The sequence below is a fragment of the Lepidochelys kempii genome, chromosome 2 (genome assembly GCF_965140285.1).
Source record: "Lepidochelys kempii isolate rLepKem1 chromosome 2, rLepKem1.hap1, whole genome shotgun sequence".
Lineage (NCBI taxonomy): Eukaryota > Metazoa > Chordata > Testudines > Cheloniidae > Lepidochelys > Lepidochelys kempii.
The window spans coordinates 137209454-137235245 of NC_136381.1; positions in this window are offsets into that span (position 1 = coordinate 137209454).

Here is a 25792-nt window from a genome sequence, read left to right on the forward strand (position 1 = left end):
ACGACACTGGAGGGGTTTGTTGGGGAAACTTTACTGGCGCCAAAGACGACCAGGAGCACCCAAGACTCACCACTGGACAGGAACTTTGCCCAGGACTCCTGAACTCTGTGTGCAGACACATTGCTCGGTGTCAGCCCTTTCAGAGTGTGGTACCACTGGGCCTGTAGGGCCTTGTGTTGAATGTAACCCTGTTTTACTGCTTCCCCTATCTTTGCCCCTGTTGCTTTTCTCCTCTGTAAATATCAGTTTCCCTTTCCTGTAGGCATTGTACTCTTCCAATGTGTGTGTGTGTTCACTCTATTGGAAGAGAAGGTTAAAAGACTAGGGAGGCAAGTATCAACCCTGCGCTGCATCAGAGAACATGAAGATTTTCTAGATAGAAGTCTGTTTGGTTCTTGAAGCACAATATGCTGAAGAATCAAAGAGTGCAGTGCAGAACGGGGGAGAATATTGGCAGCTTGTGACCTCCAGAAGAAGAAAGAGGAGAACCTATGTACCCCCAATGCAGATAGAGGTGCAAAACCATTTTCAGGCTCTCTGCACAGCAAATGCAAAAAAGCAAACGCAATATGGGTTGCATAAAGAGAGGTATACCATGCAAGTCATAGGAGATGATGGTACTGCTCTACTCAGCGCTGGTTAGGGCTCAGCTGGAGTACTGTGTCCAATTTTGGTCACTGCTGTGTGAAAAGGATGTAGAGAAACTGGAAAGGATCCAGAGGCGAGTGACAAAAATGATCAAAGTTGTGGAATGTAAGCCATATGAGCAAAGGCTGGATGAATTGGGTATGTTTAGATTGGAAAAGAGGGAAATGATAGCAATCTTCAAATACTTGAAAGGGTTTCATAAGGAAAATAGAGAAAAATTGTTCTCTTGCCACAGAGGGCAGGACAAGAGGCAATGGGTTCAAACTATAGCATAGCGGATTTAGATTAAATCTCCAGAAATGCTTCATAACCAAGATTTTACCAATGATGATTGTATATTTGCTTCCAAATCACTGATCAAAATGTTAAATAGCATTAGCGCCAAGAACCAATCCCTGCAGGATCCTACTAGAAAGATACTTGCCTGAGAACGATTCCTCCTTTACAATTAGATTTTGAGACCTATTAGGTAGCCCATTACTAAGGGGAAGAATCCTAGGCGGGACATTTTTCTGCCCATTTACCTTTTGTTTTCCGAGCCTAGAGCTCGGCTGGCAATGCATGGAGAAGACTGAAGAAGTTCCAACTCTCACTGAGAATCTTACCTTCTACCCAGGAGATGTCTGCTTTCTCCAAAATCAACACAGGAAGGTGAAAACTCCCAAAGAAGCTCCTTCTTAGCACTCAGGTGCGTGAACACAAATCCTCTCTTGGTCCTCAAGGAGAGACCGTGAGAAGGAGGATTGCTTCAGCAAGGCTACAGGGGTCTCCGAGGTTCCCCCTGACCTGCACCCCTGTACTGCATGTCTGATGTCAAGGGAGCTCTGTGAGGTCACAGCCTCCTCACCACCTCTGCCCAATAGGCTGAATTCCTGCCAAAGGCCCTTGTGAAGTCACTGCCACACCCACCTCTCCTTTGCAGGGCTGATGTCTGCCCCTGGACAGCCAGGTTGGATGTTTGAGCTGCTCCCCCGATCACCCCACTTGCTCACTCTTGATTCTGGGGAACAAGCAGGCTTTCCAGTAAAACAGCAGAGTCTGTACCTCATCCCGCACTGAGTTTTTCATAGATTTGTAGGCCATTAGATCTCCTCATCCAGCCTCTATTTCACAAGTCATGAAATTTCAGACACTTACCCCATATTAAGCTCAATTCCTTGTGTTTCACTGAAACCCACCCTCCAGAAAGACAACCAGTTGTGATGTGAGGCCATCAGGAAACAGAGACTCAACCTCTTCCCTTGGTAATTTGTTCCATTGGTTTGTCTCCGTCACTGTCAAAAATTCTTGCCTCACTTCTAATTTGAATTTCTCTGGCTTCAGCTGACAGCCGTTGCTTCTTGTTGTGCCTTTCTTGACTAGACTGAAGAGCAATTTGGTACTCATTATTTTCTCTCCATGAAAGGAGTTCTATACCGAAATAAAGTCATCTCTCAAGCTACTTCTATAGCTAGGCCCCTACCAATTATAAAGGACAGTGAAATTAGCCCTGCCCTGTGAAATCCCATCTTCCCGTGCCGGCTTGGAGCATCCCGCTAGTCCGCTGGGCTGGGGACAGGACAAGATTTTCCCCTGCACAATTGCTCTCGGTGGGGCTATCAGACTCACCTGTAGACGCAGCGCATTAGTGAGGTTGGTACACCCTCAGATCTGTGCTGCAGCAGCCCCGGAGTTGGGCTCAGGGCATTGGCCCTGGCAGCTTCTGCCCAGGCTTGGGGATTCTGCCCCCACCCGCCCCTGTTCCGGCCAGGGCTCTGGGTGCCCAGGCTCAGGGCTTCTGGCCCCTGAGGCTGCAGCCAGGGTTTGGGGCACCCAGACTCATGTCTTGAGCTCCCGAAAACTCCAGCCAGGTGCCCGGGCTTGGGGCTTCTGCCTTCCCCCTACACACACACACACTCCTGCCAGGGATCTGGGCACCTGGGTTCAGGGCTTCTGCCCGGCAGCTGCAGTGGACGCTCGAGGCTTCAGCCCCCGCGGCTGGAGCCAGAACTTGAGGCACTCAGGTTCAGGGCTGCTGCTCCGCAGCTGCAGCAGGGACTTGGGTGCCGGGCTTGAGGCTTCCACCCTCCAATTCTCTCCTGCCAGGGCTCTGGCTGCCCAGGCTCAGGGCTTACTCCCCCTGTGGCTCCTGCTGGGGCTCAGGTGCCTATTTTTCTGGGGCCCCCGAAATTGGCCGGGGCCCCTGCATTAATCTGCCAGGGAACCAGTAGCTAGGAGCCCCAGCTGAGGTGCTCCCACCAGCTGGGACCCACCTCCACATCCGGGAGCCTCCTCTCGCTTCAGGAAGGTTAGTGGCTGCTGCCTTCAGAGTCCAGCACTGAAGGCAGCACAGAAGTGAGGGAGGAAATGCTGTGACACCTCCCCCAAACAACTTTTGACCTCCCCGCATGATCCCATTTTGGGTCAGGACTCCCATGGTTTCAGCACTGTGAAATTTCAGATGTAAACATCTGAAATGGTGAAATTGACTAATTTAAAACCCCTCTGCCCGTGAAATTGACCAAAATGGTCCGTGAATTTGGTAGGACCCTAGTTATTATGGATTCCCTAGCAGCTTTGCACTCCCAGTTCACCTGAAAGACCATTGACAATTCATGCTACATGAGAAATTTCCTAGAATAAACTACCAGGATTGGGAAAAAATGAAGGAAATCAACCAAAGTCTAAGCTGGGATGGAGAGCATTCATCCAAGCAGTGTTTCAACCCCTCCCCTCCCACCTGTCTGCCTGCCGTGAAATGGGGGGATACAGAGGGGCATGGATTTCTGTTTGTGAATTTTCTAAAGACTAGGAGTACTTGTGGCACCTTCGAGACGAACACATTTATTTAGTCTCTAAGGTGCCACAAGTCATCCTTTTCTTTTTGCGAATACAGACCAACACGGCTGTTACTCTGAAACCTTTCTAAAGACTATAGGCTTTAACCCAAACCATACAGCCCAGACTCTCCATTCTTGAAAAAACATCCATTTTGGATTGTGCACAGCAGAGGCTGCTTGAAGGGGAGGGGAAGGTGGAGGAGGGAGGGTGAGGGGACAGGCTGGGCAAATGGCATGGCGTCTGCACGATATCACAGACACACACACACAACGATGCATGGAATATTATCCAGGACAGTAAATTATTTGGCCATAATTTACAAAGTCCTGAGTTTTGAAAGTACAATTTATCCAGGAAAAAAATCGGGGTGGGGGTAGGAGAGTTGCAGTTACCAGCCTGGACTTCCAGTCTCTGGCCAGGCGCATCCCCCTCTTTAGGGTTTTCACCGGTGTCTTCTCCAAACTGCTCCTTCTGATATAATTCGACAACCACGTCCTGGCCTTCAGGGTCATTTGCAGGATCTTCATTGTTCCCAGCTGCAGCACCCCCCTCGTTATTCTGTCTGATAATGATCCCGCTATGGTTCAGCAAAATGGCATGTGTCATAATAGGCCCTCTGCTGAGAGCCCTCCATGTAGGGATAATACTCCCTTTCTCTTTTTCCTTAAGTTCTTTCCCTTGTTTCCTATGAGTTTCCCTGTGTAACCGTTGTTTGTCTGATGATATCTATTCTGCCTAGTAACAGAGCGAGAGAGAAACCGCACCCTTTTTGGTGCCACGTGCCGCCCAGGAAGTGGGCTTTGTGCAGAAATTCAGTTGGCCGTCAATGGACTGGCAGTTGGCTGACCGTTCGTTGCTCGTGGCTCAGGGACAGCTTGGGCTGAGCAATCAAGGTGCTGTTGTCTATTCCACCACTTCAGAGACAGAGGAGGTCCTTGAATTGTCCTTACCCACGCACACTGCCCGTTATAGCGGCAGCATACCGCACTCACTCTGCCCAGCGGGGGTAATTTGCTCAACCTTTTGAAGATGAGCGGAAGAGGAGGAGAGAGACACACCTTGTGAAGCGATCTTACCTTCCCCCCCACTCTTCTCTTTCTCTCCTCTTTTATTTCTGCCACTATCATTTGCTTGTTACGAACTTGGCAACTGCCAAACTTATTATCTTTGTAATTAAGGTGTTAGGTAATAAATGTTATCTGGTTTGTGTTATTTACCTGTCAGTTTTGATTTTAAATACGCCCGGTGACAGATACAGAGAGTTCGATCCTGTGAAAAGGGGTAGGATTTGAGGCCTAGGTTTCATTACTCCCCTGAATTTTATAGATTTTAAGAGACCTGTCTGTAAGACTGACAGCGCCCAATCTAGATCTGAATAGGAAGGGCACGTGCAAGGTGCATTTGCTGACTTTTTATTGGAGTCCTGGACCTTCTGATGCTGCTTCAAATGTTTCATTCTCTCTCAGCACTGAACAGCAGAATGCTTCGTGTCCAACTCTGCCAGCCGTTGGCTCTGCGACATACAGCTGTGTACTGCTGCTGCTTTGAGAGAAACTGTGGTCACAGCTAGAATCCTGCCACCTACTGATGGAAATGTTGGTGTCTTCCTCCTGCCGACTAGCTGCTCACAGGGTGGTGAGCGTTTTAAGCTACTGGAAGTTTGGAGGCTGCAGCATGTGACTTCTGGTGCACACAGGGGGAGTGGGAAGATAACAGACAGGTCAGGAAGATATGGGTACAGGGAACGGTGGGAATTGCAGTGGAGGACTATTCCGACTCGAAACCAGAAAAGCACACCGTCACAACATTCACACTGCAAAGTGGGCAGATATGGGGGTGGGCCCACTGCAAAGATGTGGGTCTTTGCAGTCCAGCTGTCCTAGGCCCCAAAGAAAAAGTTTCACAGCCTGCTTTTTAAAGTGATGTGCTCTCTAAGATGAGAAAGCCACTCCTGTGCCAGGAGCCCCAGAACACTGATCAAAACCTAACGGCTCTCAGGAATGTTGAGGACTTGGAGCGGGGATTGAGGTCAGGTGTTTATTGTTTTGCACAGATGTGTAACTCTTGTGCTGTCTAAGGCCTTGGCTACACTTGTGAGTTACAGCGCAATAAAGGAGCCCCGGGCGCACTAGCTCACTCCCCGTCCACACTGGCAAGGCACGTAGAGCCCTCTGACTCCGCGGCTACAGCACCAGTGTGGACGCCCTGATCCTATAGTGCGCTGTGATCGGCCTCCACAAGTGTCCCACAATGCCTGTGCTAGCCACTCTGGTCATCACTTTGAACTCTACTGCCCTGCCCTCAGGTGACCAACCGTCAGACCCGCCATTTAAATTCTCTGGGAATTTTGAAAAATCCCTTCCTGTTTGCTCAGCTAGGTGTGGAGTGCTATCAGCGAATCCTTCCAGGTGATCATGCCTCCGCGCGCCAGGCAAGCCCCAGTATGGAGCAATGGCGAGTTGCTGGACCTCATCAGTGTTTGGGAGGAGGCAGCTGTCCCGTCCCAGCTGCACTCCAGCTGTAGGAATTACGATACCTTCTGGCAGATATCAAGGGACATGATGGAAAGGGGCCATGACCGGGATGCACTGCAGTGCAGGATTAAAATGAAGGAGCTGCAGAATGCCTACCACAAAGCCCGCGAGGCAAACCGCCACTCCGGTGCTGCCCCTGTGACCTGCCGTTTCTACAAAGAGCTGGACGCGATACTTGGGGGTGACCCCACCTCCACTCCGGGGACCACCATGGACACTTCAGAGCCCACTGCAACAAGGCAGGAGGAGGGGGAGGAGGAGGAGAAGCAAAGCGGGAGCGAGAGTGCTGAGGCGGAGGAAGACACCCCGGAATCCCTGCATGCATGCAACCAGGAGCTGTTCTCAAGCCATGAGGAAGGTAGCCAGTCGCCTTTACAGATGAAACCTTGAGATCTCAGCCGTCCATGTTATCACCGACCGAAAGACTCCAAAGAATCAGAAAGAGGCCATGTAGAAGCAAGGAAGACATGTTGCATGAAGTAATGCAGCATTCAAGAAATGAAAATCAAAAAGTGCAGGAGTGGCGGGAGAGTGAAAGGAGGGTCCGCCAGCAGAATGCGGATCGCCGGCACTAAAGCACGGACCGGCTGCTAAGCATCATTCAATACAGGCGCTCGTAGCAATGCAGCCGGAGCACTACCGCGCCCGCCCCCACCCCCACCCCCACAGCCCTTGCCCCAAAACTCTTTCCCTTGTGCTTCCATGTCACCTCCAACCCACTTTCCCCAACATCCGGGTTCTTACCGCCACCAGCTGCTTTCAACACCTGTAGTTTCACCACTCAGTCCTGAAAACGACAACCCTTACCCACTGCACTCAACCCCCATCACCATGCAGTATAGCCATCCTGAAGTGCAGCACTCATTGCACAGCACACCAGACAGGACATACGCAAATCTGTGATTGTACCGTTCCCCACCCCCTTGCCCTTTCTGTTTCCCAAGCAGTTGTGTCTCTTTTCAATAAATGGATTTTTTGGCTTTGAAAACATTCTTTATTATTGCATAAAGTAAAAGATACCTTAGCCCAGGAAAGCAACAGGCACTGCAAGTCAGCGTATCAAACACAGATTCCAACTAACATTGGAACCACTGCACTTCACTCCCATGCAGGGCATCAAACATTACCAGTGGCTTTCAACCTCAAATTGCTCCCTCAAGGCATCCCTAATCCTTGCAGCCCCGCGCTGGGCCCCTCTAATAGCCCTGCTCTCTGGCTGTTCAAATTCAGCCTCCAAGTGTTGAACCTCTGAGTTCCATGCCTGAGTGAATCTTTCATCCTTCCCTTCACAAATGTTAGGGAGGGTACAGCACGCGGATATAACTGCTGGGATGCTGTCATTGACCAGGTCCAGCTTCCCATACAGAGAGCACCAGCGGACCTTTAAAGGGCCAAAAGCACACCCCACAGTCATTCTGCACCGGCTCAGCATGTTGTTGAACTGCTCCTTGCTGCTGTCAAGGCTCCTTGTGTAGGGTTTCATGAGCCACGGCATGAAAGGGTAAGCGGGGTCTCCAAGGATCACAATGGGCATTTCAACTTCCCCTATGGTGATCTTCTGGTCTGGGAAAAAAGTCCCAGCTTGCAGCTTCCTGAACAGGCCAGTGTTCCAAAAGATGCGTGCGTCAGACACCTTTCCGGGCCAGTCTGCGTTAATGTCAATGAAACGCCCATGGTGATCCACAAGCTCCCAGAGAACCATTGAGAAATACCCCTTCCGATTAACGTACTTGGAGACTAGGTGGGCTGGTGCCAGAACTGGAATATGCCTGCCATCTATCGCCTCTCCGCAGTTAGGGAAACCCATTTGTTCAAAGCCAGCCACAATGTCATGCACGTTACCCAGAGTCACGGTTCTTCTGCGCAGGATCCGATTAATGGCCCTGCAAACTTGCATCAACACGATTCCAACGGTCGACTTCCCCACTCCAAACTGGTTAGTGACTGATCAGAAGCTGTCTGGAGTTGCCAGCTTCCAGACTGCAACAGCCACCCGCTTCTCCACCGTCAGGGCAGCGCTCAATCTCACGTCCTTGCACCGCAGGGTGGGGGTGAGCTCACAGAGTCCCATGGAAGTGGCTTTTCTCATCCAAAAGTTCTGCAGCCACTGCTCATCATCCCAGACTTGCATGACGATGTGATCCCACCACTCACTGCTTGTTTCCCGAGCCCAAAAGCGGCGTTCCATGGTGGTGAGCATGTCCATGAATGCCACAAGCAAACTCATGTCATATACATTCCTTGAGTCGATATCATCGTCGGAGCCCTCACTGTCACTTTGGATCATGAGGAATAACTGGACTGCCAAACATGACGTGCTGGCGAGACTTGTCAGCATACTCCTCAGCAGTTCGGGCTTGTCAAGTTTCCTTCCCCACTCTGAACTCTAGGGTACAGATGTGGGGACCTGTATGAAAACCCCCTACGCTTATTTTTACCAGCTGAGGTTCACACTTCCCCAAGGTATAAACTATTTTACCTTTTGCCCTTGGACTTTATTGCTGCCACCAACAAGCGTTTAACAAATATACAACAGGGAAAGAGTCCGCTTGGAAACGTCTTTCCCCCACAAATCCTCCCCAAACCCTACATCCCCTTTCCTGGGGAAGGCTTGATAAAAATCCTCACCAATTTGCATAGGTGAACACAGACTCAAACCCTTGGATCTTAAGAACAATGAAAAAGCAATCAGGTTCTTAAAAGAAGAATTTTAATTGAAGAAAAAGTAAAAGAATCACCTCTGTAAAATCAGGATGGTAAATACCTTGCAGGGTAATCAGATTCAAAACATAGAGAATACCTCTAGGCAAAACCTTAAGTTACAAAAAGACACAAAACCAGGAATATACATTCCATTCAGCACAGCTTATTTTATCAGCCATTTAAACAAAACAGAATCTAACGCATATCTAGCTAGATTACTTACTAAGTTCTAAGACTCCATTCCTTTTCTGTTCCTGGCAAAACAACACACAGACAGAGAGAACCTTTGTTTCTCCCCCCTCCAGCTTTGAAAGTATCTCGTCTCCTCATTGGTCATTTTGGTCAGGTGCCAGCGAGGTTATTCTAGCTTCTTAACCCTGTTGAGAACACTGGGGCATGGCCACTAGGTAACTTGAGGGGATGGAAGACCACAAGTGTCGATGAAGCCCCCTCGCACTAGGCCCCGGTGTCCTTGCCCCCCCCCCTCCTGCCTGGAGGCACTTGCAGCAGCTTTGTGTGCTAGGCCCAAGTGTCCTTGGCCTTTTTGCCTGGAGGTACACACAGCAGTTATGCTGAGAATCTGCAACAGTATGTTGCAGAGTCAGATTGCCTGAAACTAAGCAAGGCCAAACAGGGGAGATATGGAAGAACAATGCTGAATAAAGCAGCTTTATGTATAGTTTAATAAATGATACAGAGAATTAGGGAACTAGCTGGGAACTGGATTGGCTGGCTATATGGATATTTGGAGCAGCTTGCTATTAAATAAGTATGCTAAAAAAAAGAATGTATAAAAGCCTGTGTAACTTCCTGCTCTGTTGTACAGGATTTGAGATTCAAATCTCCCTGTATCTTTTTGAAGCTTCAAATAAACTTTTCTGCTTCTCCACCCCGTTGTGATTATTGGGTGTAGCACACCGGGTAACAAACCAACTCAAGCTGTTGTTCAGCCTCTCGGCACTGGGTGCCGGCAACAGCTTTTGGCGTCCCTGGGTGGGCTCGAGGCTGCAATTTAGCCTTGCCCGGACACCTCCTGGAGGTCAAGGATTGCGGCGAGAACCGACGCCCAGCGCGCACCGGTGAGTTCATCGGGGGCCTCGGAGGAGATGCGATTTGATCGACCCCAGAGGGCACAACGGTGCAACGCACTCATATAGTGGAGAAGCTGTTGTGGACCACGGTGAAGAACCGGTCCCTTAGACGTGGGGGAGGAGCAGCTGCAGGCCACGGTGAAGAACCGGTCCCTTGAATAAGGTAGGATCCTTTAAAATCCGGATTATATGCTCTGTTGGAACCTGGGGACGCCCCGAGTTACCCTGTAGGTATGGGACAGGGACAAAGCTCAGAAGTTAGGGCACGGTGTACGCCCCTAGAGTGCATTCTAGCAAACTGGAAGGTATTTGGTGCGGATCCGATGACTAAGAGCCAATTAAAACGATTCTGTACAGTTGACTGGCCTCAATATCAACTAGAGGACCAGGAGTGGTGGCCACCAGGAGGGTCAATTAATTACAACATGATCCTTCAGTTACTCCTGTTCTGTCAGAGAACAAGGAAATGGAATGAACATATGTATGCGCATTTGTTTCTGACTTTATGTACTCGACCAGATATTTTACAGCGCTGTAATCTGACTCCAACTGGTTTGGTAGCAGCTAATGTTAGTCCCCAGACCCCCACCCCCACTGTAATGGCAGAGCCGGTGTCCCCTTCGGCCCCTGCACCCACACCTTGTAAGTCCCCAATGGTTGGCCTATACCCCTTAATCACTGAAACTAAAGTCGCCCGGTCTGGATCAGACAGGCGTCCTGCCACAACTATGCAGGTTTATACTCATGTGCCCTTTAATCCTGTGGATTTGGCTGCTTTCAAAGCACAGGCAGGAGAGTTTTCCACCAACCCAAGCAGGTTTATATCAGTCTTTGAGGGGTGCCTCAGTAGTCACAAGCCGGACTGGGATGATTGTAACGTCCTCCTGCGAACCCTATTGTCTGAGGTTGAAAAACAACAGGTTGTGTCCAAGGCAAGGGAGGAGGCACAGAGACAGTACGACCGGGATCGTATTAATGTCCCTGACCCGGATGCACAAGTCCCCCGAGCAGACCCCAGGTGGGATCCAAATGATCATGGGGATATGACCCGCCTTACCTCCTATAAGGAGTTGCTTTTGCATGGACTCCGTCACTCGGCTGTCCGACATAATAATTGGGCAAAGCCATATAAAGTAATGCAGGATTTAAAAGAAAGCCCAGGGCCTTTCTACAGCGTATTCGGGACACCATTCGACAGAACACTAATGCAGACCCCGATAATCAAGCAACTGAGTCAATTATTAAGGGAATTTTTACGAGCAGAGCAGCCCCTAATATTAAAAAAAAGTTACAAAAAAAATAAATTTAATGGGTATGACCATGGCACAAATTTTAAAGACTGCAAACCGAGCTTATAGTCTAAAAAAAACAAACAAACAAAAAAAGCAAGTAAGATTAATGGTAACAGCGGTACAGGCCGGCACTAAGAGAAGTGGCCGGGGAGGAAGGGGCCGTGGACGCGACCGTCCGGGCCTGCAGGAGAGACGACTGGGTCGCCACCAGTGTGCCCTGTGTCGACAGGAGGGACACTGGAAAAATGAGTGCCCAAAGAGGAAAGAAAAGGGGGGTGCCCCTATGATGGCGATGGTGGAGCAGGAATAGGGGCGTCAGGGGAGACGGACCACCCTACCCCCGGAACCCCGAGTAAAGATGCGAGTGAAAAGCTCAGAAATAGATTTTTTAGTGGACTCTGGAGCGGCCCAAACTGCCGTAAATCAGCCTCTTCAGTTGCCAGTAGCAGATTCCCTTACTGTGGTGGGAGCCACAGGCAGGGACACCAAGTGCCCAGTGTATGCCCCAGCGGAATGTGCTTTGGGAGACAGGACTATATCCCACAAGCTGGTATACCTCTCTGAGTGTCCAACACCTCTGCTGGGACGGGATCTACTTTGTCGCCTCGGTGCCACCCTGCATTTTACTGAGGACGAAATAACCCTTACCTTACCCCCTGAGAATGCCTGGATCATGACCCTTGCAGTTGAGTCCTCAGCCATGCAAGCCCCAGAATGGAGCCCGTGGGAAGACCAGGTGTACCCCCTCGTGTGGGCATCAGGGATTCCAGGAAAGGCCACCCACCAGACCCCTATTACTATTCAGCTCATACCAGGGAAAGGCCCAGTGCAAGTAAAACAGTATCCAATCAAGAGGGAAGCCAGAAAAGGTTTACAGGAAACTATAAATCGATTCCTAATGTATGGTATTCTCCGGGAATGTCAGTCAGCCTGGAACACTCCCATTCTACCCGTACAGAAGCCTGATGGCACGTATCGGCTGGTACAGGACCTAAGGGCAGTCAATGAACGGGTTAAGACTCTGCACCCTCTTGTCCCTAACCCGTACACCTTATTGGCTTCTATAGGGGGACAGTATACCCATTTTTCAGTCCTTGATCTGAAAGATGCTTTCTTTACCATCCCAGTTGCCACCCCATCACAGGAGATCTTCTCCTTCGAGTGGGAGGACCAAAAAAGGGTTAAAAAGCAACTTTGCTGGACAGTGTTGGCCCAGGGATTTAAAAACTCTCCCACCCTTTTTGGCCAGGCTCTGGCCAGGGACCTACAGGAGTGGGATAATGAGGAGGCTCTCCTTCTGCAGTATGTAGATGATTTGTTAATTGCCACTGTGGGCCAAAAACCCTGTCTTAAAGCCACCGTGAGCCTCCTGAATTTTATTGGACTCCGGGAATATCGTGTAGCACGGAGTAAGGCTCAAATTGCCCTCCCAGAGGTACGGTACCTCGGGTTTCACATACGGCAAGGGGAGCGTCAGCTTTCAAGCAAAAGAAAGGAAGCTATCTGTCAAGTTCCTACCCCAAGGAACCGTAAGCGGCTCAGAGCATTTCTGGGTATGGCAGGCTTTTGCAGGATATGAATCCCAGAGTTTGGACTGTGGGCTAAACCCCTGTACGACTGTGTAAAAGGAGCAAATCATGACCCCTTCTATTGGACCCCAGAGGCTGACAGGGCATTTAAAATCCTAAAAAGAAAATTGATGGAAGCCCCGGCTCTGGGCCTGCCAAATCTCTCTAAGCCGTTTCAATTGTATGTACATAAACGAAGGGGGGTGGCCCTAGGAGTGCTTACACAGCTGTTAGGAGCATGGAAGCGTCCTGTGGCTTATTTTTCTAAGCAATTGGATCAGGTTGCAAAGGGTTGGCCGGCATGTTTACGGGCGGTCGCAGCTACTGCCCTATTGCTTAAAAAAGCCGAGAAGCTAACATTGGGAGGGGTTATGCAAATCTATACTCCCCATATGGTCCGAGCCTTATTGGATGCAAAGGGAGGGCTTTGGCTCACCCAGGCTCGGATTGCTTGGTACCAGGCTAAGCTGTTAGAGAACTCTGAAGTCACCCTACAGCCTTGCCCCTCCCTTAACCCAGCCACTCTCTTGCCAGAAACAGAGAAACAAAAACATAACTGTTTAAAGATCATAGATGTCCAGTACTCCAGCCGTCCGGATTTAAAGGATGTACCTCTCCCAAATGCAGATTATGAGTGGTACACTAATAATAGCAGTACTGTAATAAATGGGCAAAGGAGGGCGGGTTATGCTGTTGTGACCCTCCATGACACTGTGGAAGCTGAAGGTTTGCCTGCTGGAACCTCTGCCCAGCTTGCCGAACTAATAGCCCTGACCCGTGCACTTGAACTGTCAAAAGGAAAGCGGGTCAACATTTTTACTAATTCAAAGTATGCTTTTGGTGTGCTGCATGCTCATGCTGGCCTATGGAAGCAAAGGGGAATGCTGACAGCCCAAGGCTCCCCAGTCAAGTACGGGCCCCAAATCCTCCAGCTCCTAGAAGCTGTACAACTCCCCTCGGAAGTGGCGGTGGTACACTGTAAAGCCCATCAAAGGGAAAATCAAAATGTGGCCAGAGGTAACGCCCGGGCAGATAGAGAGGCTAAGCATGCTGCCACCCTGCCATCCCCTCAGGCTAAGAACGCCCATATGCATGCCCTTATCCCATCAGTAGGGGAGCTTCCAACCCCTCAGTACTCTGGGAAAAAAAAACAGCTAACTGACAAACTCAGTCTCCGGGAAAAGGAGGGATGGCTCCATTCCCCAGAAAAAAAGGTCCTCTTACCAAAGGGCCTAATCCGGCCAGTGCTGCAAAAACTACATCAAACCACTCATGCTGACAAGAAAACACTTATCCAGCTAATAAAAAAATACTTTATCACTTCCGGACTCCGACCCCTGGCTGCCCAGGTACAAGCGGACTGCTTAGTCTGCCAAAAGAATAACCCCCGACCGGGACATCCTGTGCCACCAGCTGCCCTAGAACCCACTCCGGGCCCCGGACAAGTGTGGCAAATAGACTTTACTGAGTTTCCCCGAACCCAAGGGTTCAAATATCTCCTTGTTATAGTGGATCGGTTCAGCGGATGGCCAGAAGCCTTCCCATGCCGTAACTGCACTGCCAGGACAGTGGCCCTCAAGTTTGTTAAGGAGCTCATTCCTCGCTTTGAACTCCCCCTGTGGATGAAATCTAACAACGGGACACACTTCACGTCAAAAATCATTCAAAGCATCTCACATGCCTTACAGATCCCCTGGAAACTCCATACGCCCTGGAGACCGCAAGCCAGTGGGGTAGTGGAGCGTACCAATCAGACCCTTAAACGGCATCTCTCAAAAGTGTGCCAAGAAGCCTCACTGCGATGGCCTGATGCTTTGTCCCTCGTCCTACTCTGTATCCGCGTTCTCCCAAAGGGTAGATTAGGGCTCGGTCCCTTTAAAATTATGTTTAAAAGGGCATAGCCCATGAATGGCACCCCGGTTCTGTCAGGGGAATAAAAGTTAAGTAATGTTTTTTTGTCACAGTATATGTGTTCCCTGTCTGCTGTTCTCTTGTCTCTTCACAGGTATACCAAAAATTCCCAGCCTCTCCCCTTGGACTCTCCCGTTCACTCCTTACAGCCCGGTGACTCTGTGCTTGTTCGCACCTGGAAAAACAAGCCTCTCCAAAAAAAATAAAAAGAACCCTATACCGTCCTGCTAATCTCCCATACAGCAGCAAAAATCGAGGGACACAAAAACTGGATCCATCACTCTCGTCTGAAGGCAGTACCTGCCCCCTCGTCAGCAGAACAGTGAACCATCCAACCTGCTGACTCCTCATCTAGTGACAATCTCGGGCTAAAGCTACTGTTTAAAAGACACAAATAGCGGGCACCTTAATGCTAAAATGGGCCCACCCAGGTACTGGAGACCCTGGGTTAAAAAAACTCTGGTAATAATTTATTGGGTAACATTATTATTCTTTATATTGGTATTTCCAAATTGTGCATATCGGGAGCATAACTCCTTTGTTTTGCTTGCGCACCATGTTGCTACTTTAACAAACCAGACTAATTGCTGGGTGTGTGCTCCAACTCCACTATCCCCCAAAACGGGAATGCCCCTTAACATGCTGCCCTTAACCCTAGCAAAATTAGCCACCACCAAAAAGCAAAAAAGAACGGACTCACCGTTCTGGAACAAGACCTCTTTACAGCAAGCCACCTATCAGAACCAGAAGTATTCAGTTGCAGTACTCACTAAGGAAGTGTTATGTTTTACCCGAAACCAATCTAATCCCTATGGGCATCCTGTAAAAAAAAGCTCCTGTGTTATTACACAGTGAGCTAATAGTATTAAATAAAAACCAACAGGGAAGGCCAACAGTGTAGGTATAATGGTTCCTCCCCTTTTAAAAAAACACTTACAAATAATCTTACCACAAAAAAGGGGTTTGGAAATGTAACTTGCCGTCCAGTTAATATCTCCAATGTAGTAAGCCAATGGTGGGTTTGTAGTGGTCCCTATAGCAAATGTAATTTAAACGGCACAATTAAAAATGCCCCCACTTGTACCCAATCAAAAAAATGGAATGCCCCCCTAGGGGCATATAAACTGTTTAAAAAAGCAGCCTTAAATATCCCAGAAATCCCCTTAAAAAACAGTCCTTATTGGGCCCTACAGGGTCACTATTTTGTATGTGGCCAAAAAGCTTACAAGGTGCTGCCAGCCAACTGGACAGGTAGCTGTTATATAGCTCATAAAGTTCCTCATCTTTCCATAACTGCCACACTGCCCAAAAAAAAAATTAAAAATGCCCAAAACACCTCTGTTAAGTCACAAAAAAAGACCCTGCGGCGACTGACTAAAGCATTGGCGGGCAATATAAAAAATCCCCTCACAACCAAAAAGCTGGTAGGGTGCTCTGTACTGGAAATAGCGCCACTGTTTACCGGGCCAGCCCTGGCATGCATAGGCCGCTATACTGTAAGGCTGCAAATGGTACTTGAGAAAGTGGCCTTAAAGTTAAAAAACTCGGTTAGTAATTTAAAATCAGCAATAAAAACATTAAATAAAAAGGTACAGCAGCTCAGAACATTTTCCCTCCAAAACAGGCTGGCTTTAAACTATCTCTTGGCATCCCAAAAAAAGGTTTGTGCCCTTATCGGGCCCCAATATTATATATATATAAATAATAGCAATTATAAAATCTATAAAAAAATAGTACAGGCTAAGGCCCATGCCCGAGCCAAAGCACAGGTTGCCTATACTGCCCCAGAAAACAATTGGTTGCAAACCTTGTTTTCAGGCTGGGGTTTGTCGTCTTGGCTTGATGGTTTATTTAGCCTGCTATTAAAATTTCTTTTTCCTGTACTGCTTGTATTACTGGTATTATGCTGTGCGGTATCATGTGTCAGGGCCCTTTTGCAAAAATTAATAAGTCATTCTCTTCAGAGCTATCACAAAGTGCTTATGCAAAGTCATATTATAAAAAAATAAATAGCCCAAGTAAAAAAACTCAAAGCCAAGGCTGTTAAGTGTTCTCAAAGCGGGGAGTTGTTGGGAACACTGGGGCATGGCCACTAGGTAACTCGAGGGGATGGAAGACCACAAGTGTCGATGAAGCCCCCTCGCACTAGGCCCCGGTGTCCTTGCCCCCCCCCTCCTGCCTGGAGGCACTCGCAGCAGCTCTGTGTGCTAGGCCCAAGTGTCCTTGGCCCCCCCGCCTGGAGGCAAACACAGCAGTTATGCTGAGAATCTGCAACAGTATGTTGCAGAGTCAGATTGCCTGAAACTAAGCAAGGCCAAACAGGGGAGATATGGAAGCACAATGCTGAATAAAGCAGCTTTATGTATAGTTTAACAAATGATACGGAGAATCAGGGAACTAGCTGGGAACTGGATTGGCTGGCTATATGGATACTTGGAGCAGCTTGCTATTAAATAAGTATGCTAAAAAAAAGAATGTATAAAAGCCTGTGTAACTTCCTGCTCTGTTGTACAGGATTTGAGATTCAAATCTCCCTGTACCTTTTTGAAGCTTCAAATAAACTTTTCTGCTTCTCCACCCCGTTGTAATTATTGGGTGTAGCACACCGGGTAACAAACCAACTCAAGCTGTTGTTCAGCCTCTCGACACTGGGTGCCGGCAACAGCCCTTTACAGGTGAAAGGATTTTTCCTCTGTCCAGGAGGGATTTTAAAGATGTTTACCCTTCCCTTTATATTTATGACAGGACTCCATTCCCGCAGACCAAAAGGGAAGACCGAGCGCGTAGTATTAAAAACACTGAAAGACGGCGCCCAACGTGGACGGAAGCAAAGGGAATGTTAGGATGCAAACCGATGCATCATGAGGTGTTGGGACAGGACCCAGAATGCCCCACACTCCCCACCCCCTTCCCACAAGCCACAGCGCCAGAATGGGAAGAGGTGCTCTGCAGGACAGCTGCCCATAATGCACCATTCTCAATGCCTCTGCAAGTGCCGCAAATGTGGCCACGCCAGTGCACTTGCAGCTATCAGTGTGGACAGACTACAGCGCTTTCCCCACTGCGCTTTACGAAGGTGGGTTTAACTCACAGCGCTCTACATCTGCAAGTGTAGCCATGCCCTAAGAGTAAAGTGTGTATGTTTAAGAAGTTACTTTGCAAATCCTGTGGTTCCTCCCTTTAACTGCTCTGTGGTCCCTGAGGGGCTAAACTGAAAAGAGAAGTAAACAGAGATGAAGGGGGAATCTGGGAAAATGTGGAAAGTGCCTGGAGAGGCTTGGGATGTCCCAGCACTGGCTTTAGTTGCAGTCTCAAAGACAGACAGTCCCAGTTGTCCCCCTCCCATCTCCTCATCTGGTCTGTCTCTCTCCAGCATCCTGGCCTCCTCTACCAATCTAATTCCCCAGGCTCCTCATCCATTCGCAATCTGCAGCCCCAGGTCCTGCTTTCAATCTCTTTGCCCAGCCAGTCCCAGTTCTCCAGAATCCCAGCTCTTCATCAGATCCATCTGCCATTCCCCCTCACCTCCTTTCTCGTCATGGTATATGGAGGTACCAATGACATAGGGAAGGATAGGAGAGAGGTCTTGGAGGCCAAAGTTAGGTTGCTGGGGAAGACATTGAAGTCCAGGACCTCCATGGTAGCTTTCTCTGAAATGCTGTCAATTCCACACACAGGGCCAGCTAGACAGGCAGAACTGCAGGTTCTCAATGCATGGGTGAGACAATGATGTAGGGAGGAGAAGTTTAGATTTATTAGAAACTGAGGAATCTTCTGGGAAAGGTGGAGTCTAAACAGCCTATAGCGGTGGGGATATACTACAGATCACCTAACCAGGATGGTGATAGTGACCGTGGAATGCTCAGCGAGATTAGAAAGGCTACAAAAATAAAAAACTCAATAATAATGGGGCATTTCAACTATACTGACGGGATACATGTCACCGCAGGACTGGATGCAGAGAGAGTTTCTTGACACCTTAAATGACTGCTTCTTGGAGCAGCTAGTCTTGGAACCCACAAAAAGAGAGGCAATTCTTGATTTAGTCCTAAGTGGAGCACAGGAGCTGGTCCAAGAGGTGAATATAGCTGAACCACTTGGTAATAGTGACCATAATATAAGTAGAGTTAACATCCTCATTGCAGGGAAAACACCACAGCAGCCCAACAGAATAGCACTTAATTTTGAAAAGGGGAACTACACAAAAATGAGGAAGTTAGTTAAACAGAAATTAAAAGGTACAGTGCCAAAAGTGAAATCCCTGCAGGCTGCATGGAAATTTTTTAAAGACCCCATAATAGAGGCTCAACTTAAATGTATACCCCAAATTAAAAAACATTTAGGAACAAAGGAGCATAAACTTTGGCAAATTAAGTGTAAAACTATAATGAGGAAGACCAAGAAAGAATTTGAAGAACAGCTAGCCAAAGACTCAAAAAGTAACAGCAATTGTTTTTTAAAGTACATCAGAAGCAGGAAGCCTGCTAAACCACTAATGGGGCCATGGACAATCGAGATGCAAAAGGAGCACTCAAGGACCATAAGGCCATTGCAGAGAAATGAAATTAATTCTTTGTATTGGTCTTCATGGCTAAGGATATGCGGGAGATTCCCAAACCTGAGCCATTCTTTATGGTGACATATCTGAGGAACTCTCCCAGATTGAGATGTCATTAGAGGAGGTTTTGGAACAAATTGATAAATTATACTGTAATAAGTCACCAGGACCAGATGTTATTCACCCAAGAGTTCTGAAGGAACTCAAATGTGAAATTACAGAACTGCTAACTGTGGGAGATTAAATCAGCTGCTGTACCAGATGACTAGAGGATAGCTAATGTGATGCCAATTTTTAAAAAAGCTCCAGAGGTGATCCTGGCAATTATAGGTTGGGAAGCCAAACTTGAGTACCAGGCAAACTGGTTGAAACTATAGTAAAGAACAGAATTATCAGATACATAGATGAACATGATTTGTTGGGGAAGAATCAACATGTTTTTTGGAAAGGGAAATCATGCCTCACTAATCTACTAGTATTCTCTGAGGGGGTCAACAAGCATGTGGACAAGGGTGATCCAGTGGATATAGCGTACTTATATTTTCAGAAAGTCTTTGACAAGGACCCTCACCAAAGGCTCTTAAGCAAAATTAGCTGTTATGGGAAAAGAGGGAAGGTCCTTTCATGGATCGGTAATTGGTAAAAGGATAGGAAACAAAGGATAGGAATAAATGGTCAGTTTTCAGAATGGAGAGAGGTAAATAGCGGTGTCCCTCAGGGGTCTGTTCTGGGACCAGTCCTATTCAACATATTCATAAATGAACTGGAAAAAGGGGGTAAAAAGTGAGGAGGCAAAATTCGCAGATGATACAAAACTACTCAAGAAAGTTAAGTCCAAAGCAGACTGTGAAGAGCAACAAAGCGATCTCACAAAACTGGGTGACCGGGCTACAAAAATGGCAGATGAAATTCAGTGTTGATAAATGCAAAGTAATGCACTTTAGAAAACATAATCCCAACTATACATATCTACATATCATGTGTATGTAGATATCATATCATATGATATGTATACATATCTATACATATCAAATGTAGTTATCAATGAGAACGTTTAGTTCCTCCTGCTTCTTACCCAGTCTCCTAGCAATGGTGCATAAACAATTCAGTTTCTTCTCTTCACATTTCTTTCCCACCTCTAGTCAATATCTTCCCAATACCCTGAGTTAGAACCCCATTTGACAGCTTAGAACCCTCCCTTTGTACTGTTAGAGGAATGTCCTCCCAGCTGCGTCACTAGTCTCCAAACCATGAGATTATCCCCCACTTCGGAGATGCAGCCTCCCCACTGGTACAGCCCCTCTCTCACTGGAACATGTCACTATAGCCCTGAGGCTGCAGTACAACCCTGGAGCAGCTTAGCTCCACTCCCCGGCTTGTGGTGGAGGAACCCATTCCCTGAGAGTTTCTGTGAGCCAAGGCCTGCGGGGATGGGGGAGGGAAGGTTGGCTCATCACAGGCTCAATACACTCTGAAAGGGGCCTAAGAGAGCAATGCTCATCAATGATATTTGGCCATCACCCCACAACAGTGCTAACAGCATTCTGAGGTTGAGTGTCATGCATGCTGTGTACAGTACACCATAGCATTTCACTGAGAGCAAGGATGGGTTATCTGTAGCCAGGGAGAAATTCACAGGGTCAGACGCTTCCCTCCATTGGCAGTGTAGGGGGAGAAAGACAACGACTCTGCATCTGCAGTGGCACGGGATTGCTGGCTTTGCAGCATGCTCTGTAATGGGACTCTCCACTCACCGCTAGTCAGGCACCTCGCCCTGGCCGTTCCGGTGAATCATGTTCTGGAGAATTTCCCTCCCACCTACCAGCCATCCAAACTGCAGCTGCTGAGATGATCTTCCTCTCCTGGTGCTGTCTTCCCCACTTTCCCAAGTCTGGCTCTGGCTGCCCTTTTTCCATGTCCAGTTTGGACTTCTCCTTCTTACCTCCAAAGCTCCCTATGCAAACATCTCCCTGTGTAAAAATATCTCCTCCTCAGTCATCTGCTCCTCCCCTCCCACTCCCACCTTACAAACCCTTCTTCCTGCAGCATCCTGCTGCTACTGGGAAGGACCCAGCAACCTCCGCTCAGGCTCCCCTTTCTATTCATTCCATCAGACTCACCCGGTACCTCTCCTACACTCCTAGAGTGATCCCTTTAGCTTGAGTGAGAGGGGCTTGTGCGGATGGACCCTGGTTCAATCCACAGCAATGCCTGTTGTGTCTGTATGTGGCCAGGGTTTTACTTACCTATCATTGTAGTTTGTTCAGCCCATTCCCAGCCATCTGTGGTACATCTTTTGCTTCTTGCCATCTCTGTGATGTCGGTCCTTCATCTGTACAAGGACACGGCATATCAAGGCCAATCCAGCAGCTCCCATCCGGTCTTCACCTCCATGATAGACAGCGCATCCCAGCCTGACCACAGAAAGACAGGGTGGTGTTCTTCAGGGGAACCTGCTGGAGCTCCAGTCTCCCCTGATCCACCTCACCCCACACACTAAGGGTTTTCAGAAGATACTGCTAATCTCAGCTAAACAAAGCAGCTAAAATGAGGTCAGTGTGGTTGGATTTACTGAATAGACTGGTTCTAAGAGAAGAGGAGATTCCTTCTCTGCTCTCATGAGATTCCCATAGGAAAAGTATCTGATGACAGGGTGGGGACAATACAAGCCCTCAGCCCCTGGAAAGGCAGGAAATCAGGACTCTGGGAGTTAAGGGTTGTCTCTGTCCTGCTGGAGGGAGCAGAGCTGGAGACCAGAAAGGGCACTGGTGTAATTGTATGAAAGACAGTGACCTCTACCTGTGAAGGTGGCTGAAGCTTCTTGCAAGCAATAGAGTCCAGGATCCTTACGCCTCCTTTGGCGATGCTTTTCCTAGGAATAAAATCAACACAGTACAATGAGAACAACGTCTGAGTCCCAGGGCTGGGATCCAGGGATAAGGGCTGCTCTCAGTCAGGCTTCGTACCAGGAACTGGATCTTTGTCCCAAGAGCTGCAATCACCCAGATGAGTGAGTAGTTCCTATCTCTGTGAGGGGGGTGTGGTTTTCCATCTAAGCATCACTGAGAGCCAGCTCCTGTCAGTTTGACAGGATGCGGTCATTGCTTCCCAAGCTGGGCCAGCTGCAGGCTGCATTGATGTAGGAGGCATGGACAGATCCCAAAGCCTGGAAGACAGAGAAGGGAGGAAGCCCCTGCTCATTTACCGTTCAAGGAAGGGAGAGGAGAATGAAGGGGGAAGTGAAGCTGCCCTGTGGGGAGGGCACGAGAGTAGAACCCAGTCCCGTTCCCAGATCCACCCCATGTTTGTAGGTGTGACCTTAGAGAGGTCCATCACCTTCATTCCCTGTCTGTAAAATAGAGATAATAGTTTCTTCCACAAACACACAGGAGGTAAGGGGAGGACAGTCCCATTATCTGCATGGGGCTCAGGCAGTCTGTGCACAGATTGTGCCAGAGTGAGGGGAGAGACCCAGATTTTGCTCCCTACAAGCAGGAGAGGAGATGGGATCAGAAGACCAAGGAAGGGGGATGGGGTAGGAACTGCTGCCACAGATGGGGCTTATGGATTTGGTCAGTGCCAGACCCTTGGTACCTCCTTTCAGTAAATGGTTTCCCTCCTGAGAAGACTGGCCCCTCCTGTCATCGGCAGTCCGCATACTATTTGAAGACCTTCCTAGTGTCCTCGAATGCCCCCTTAGTTCTTCTTGAATGTGATAGATTCATTGAATCAGATTGCTAGCCAGGAATTTCGGAGAGGCCATTGCTGTGTACCATGAAATCAGGGGGAAATCTATTGTTAGCCAAAAAAAAAGGTGTCATTGGCAAATTTGGAGCTGATCTGTCCTTTCAGCTGAAGATACACAGTCACAGGGGGATGAAGCATGCCATCTTGGTTAGTTGTTCTATGATAGTCAGTTCTACCACGTGGCCATTTGATTCAGGGAGTTCTACAATGAAATCCCTGGCAATAGCTGCCCATGGCTGGGGCAGGGTCTCCAGAGGCATAGGGTGCCAAGAATTTTGGTGTGTGGTGCCTTGGTAAGAGCTCAGAAGTCACTAGTCAACATGTCTGAATTTCAGCCCACATCCAGCACCACCAAACGAAGCAGGAGGTTAGGCCGGTTAGGTTTGAAGTACCCAAAGTGCCCTGTTGGGAGGTGTCCTGTTTCAGATGTAGGACCTTCAGCGCGGGACATCCTGGCAGAACATACAGGCAGTCCTCAGTAAATGTTATTGGGTCCCACATGGAATGTTGTTTCTCATTCCCTGTGCAGCAGGTCATCCTAGGAAGCTGATTTAATAAGCATGATTGAGGTATGGCAACATTAAGGACGTTGTGGGGCTTGAGGAGGAAGGGCTGTTCCTGACTAGCTTTCTCCCTTCTTGGTTATATTCTCCATTAGGGGATAAGGTCATTCTTAGTTCCAGCTGGGCAGTTAAGTAATCTTGAAATTGAAGCAGGAAAAGAATATGGTCTAGCTGAATTGTCCCTGATTCAGTGCTTTGGCTTTACACAGATACTGGAGGCTTTTGTGTACAACCTTGTGCTGGGTATCGAGGCCCCTTCAGCTACTCACACCAATCTTCAAATAAGGATTTAATCAGAACCTACTAATTATCAAGGGACTCCTATAGTTTTTGTCTGTGGGGTGAGCCTCCAGGAGCGGTATGCACAGGGGTGCAGCAGGTGCTGGGAGCCATGCCCCAGAGAGATGGCCCCGATGGATATATTAGATGTGTCAACTTCTATGATGAATGCTCCAGTTGGATTGGGGTGCGCCAGAACAGGTGCAGCGGTGAAAGCAATTTTGAGCTGTTTGAGGGCTTGTTGGGCCTTGGGTGACCAAACAAATTGGACAGTCTTGTGGAGGAGAGCTATCATGGGGGTTATTTCTACTGAGAACCCTGGGCCGAAGCAGCAGTAAAATTGGTAAAGACTAGGAAGCACTGCTCTTTTTGAGTACTTCAAGCTTCCTCCCAGTTGTGGATGGCTTTCACCTTATTTGCATCAATCTTAATGCCTTCTGGGGAGAGGATGTACCCCAAAAACTCCATGGAGAGCTGGCTAGAGGTACACTTTTCCAATTTTGTATAGAGACCATGCTGCCGCAACCTCTCTGGGGTCTGTTGTGGGGCACATGCTGCTCTGGGTCTCCAAAAAGAGAAGTATGTCATCTAAATAGATGACAATGTATTGATCCAGAATGTCCCCAAATACATCACTGAAGAAGTGTTGCAAGGTCAATCCAAATGGCATTACCAGACAATTAAAGTGTCTATAAAATGTATTGAAATCTCTCTTCCATTTGTCCACCGCCCAAATGAGTGTTAGATTGTAAGTCCTTGGAAGTCTACTCTGATGAATGCCCATACAGGTTTCATGTGATCCAAAAATTCTGGGATTAAGGATAGGGGATAATGGTTCCAAACTTTCACTTTGTTCAGGGGCTGGTATTCTACAGAGAGGCATAGAGTCCCTCCTTTCTTCTTTCCAAAGAGGTCCAGGTCCTCTGTGGGAAATGCTTAATAGTAAATAAACCCTTTGGATCCGTTTTCATGATTTTACACAGGGAGAGCCACTAGTTCTGGTTCGGACATTGCATAAATACAGCCAAAGGCAACTTTCGGGCAAGGTTTAGGTCAATTGGGCAGTCATAGTCTTGGTGCAGAGGTAATGTGTCCTCCTTTCTTTCAAAGATGTCCACATAATCCTGGTATTTATCAGGAATGTCAGGTGTCAGAGTCAAGAATGGTGGAGTAGGTCCAGGGGCAGAGGCTGGTTAAGGAAACCCCTACATTTTCAGTCACCTCCATTGAGCCATTCCGGCAGGGGCAGCACAGGGCCAGGCTCAGGTAGCAAGGCCTTGAGTCACATCTGGTATCCCCATGTACGTACAGGCCACTTACTTCTGGAAAGCCTGCTATTCTGCAAACAGTTGCACCACCTGATGTCACATGTTGCATCTGATAATTAGGTCTAGTGGTTGGAGCTGAGGTCACAGCTAGACATAGGATTGCACCTAGGCTAAGAGTGGTGCTAGAATCAAGATCCAGGAAGACGCCGGAGATGATGATGTGATCAGAGTCTGTAGACAAACCAGAATCAGAACTGGAGCCAGAGTCCAAGTGCTGGCCAAGGGTCGAAGCCGGGTGATCAGAGTCCAAAGTTAAGCCAAGTCGATAGACCTGACGCCTTTCTGAACCAATGGGCACACGGTGTTACTAGCCCGCCCCGCCCCAGTCACTCTCCCTTTCCCTTGGGTCTCCCCTCACCAGTACTGTGGGAGCCTCCAGCCTCAGGGCTCTCACACTCCTCGGAGGTGCTGCTGGCCCCTTGGGAGTAGGTGGAGCTGCTGGTGCTAGAGCAGGGGTTGCCCCATCTCCTGTCCTAGGCAGGGTGGGGACTCTTTAGTGGCCAGGCAGGGGCATGGCTCCTGCTGGGCCCTGGCGCTGGGCTCCTGGCTCCTCTGCTTCCTGGAGAGGAAGCCCCAGAGCTGCCTTGCCTGGCTTCCACCCTGTCCTGGCTCCCTCCTGCAGAGCCGCACCCTGGACCACCTCCATTTTGGCCCCGAAGGTGCCTCGGGGTCTGTCCTGGAAGCTGGTGTTTTCCTCCTCCAGAACGCCAGGCACGTCCACCACTTGGCCTGGCCACAAGCTGCTTCCCC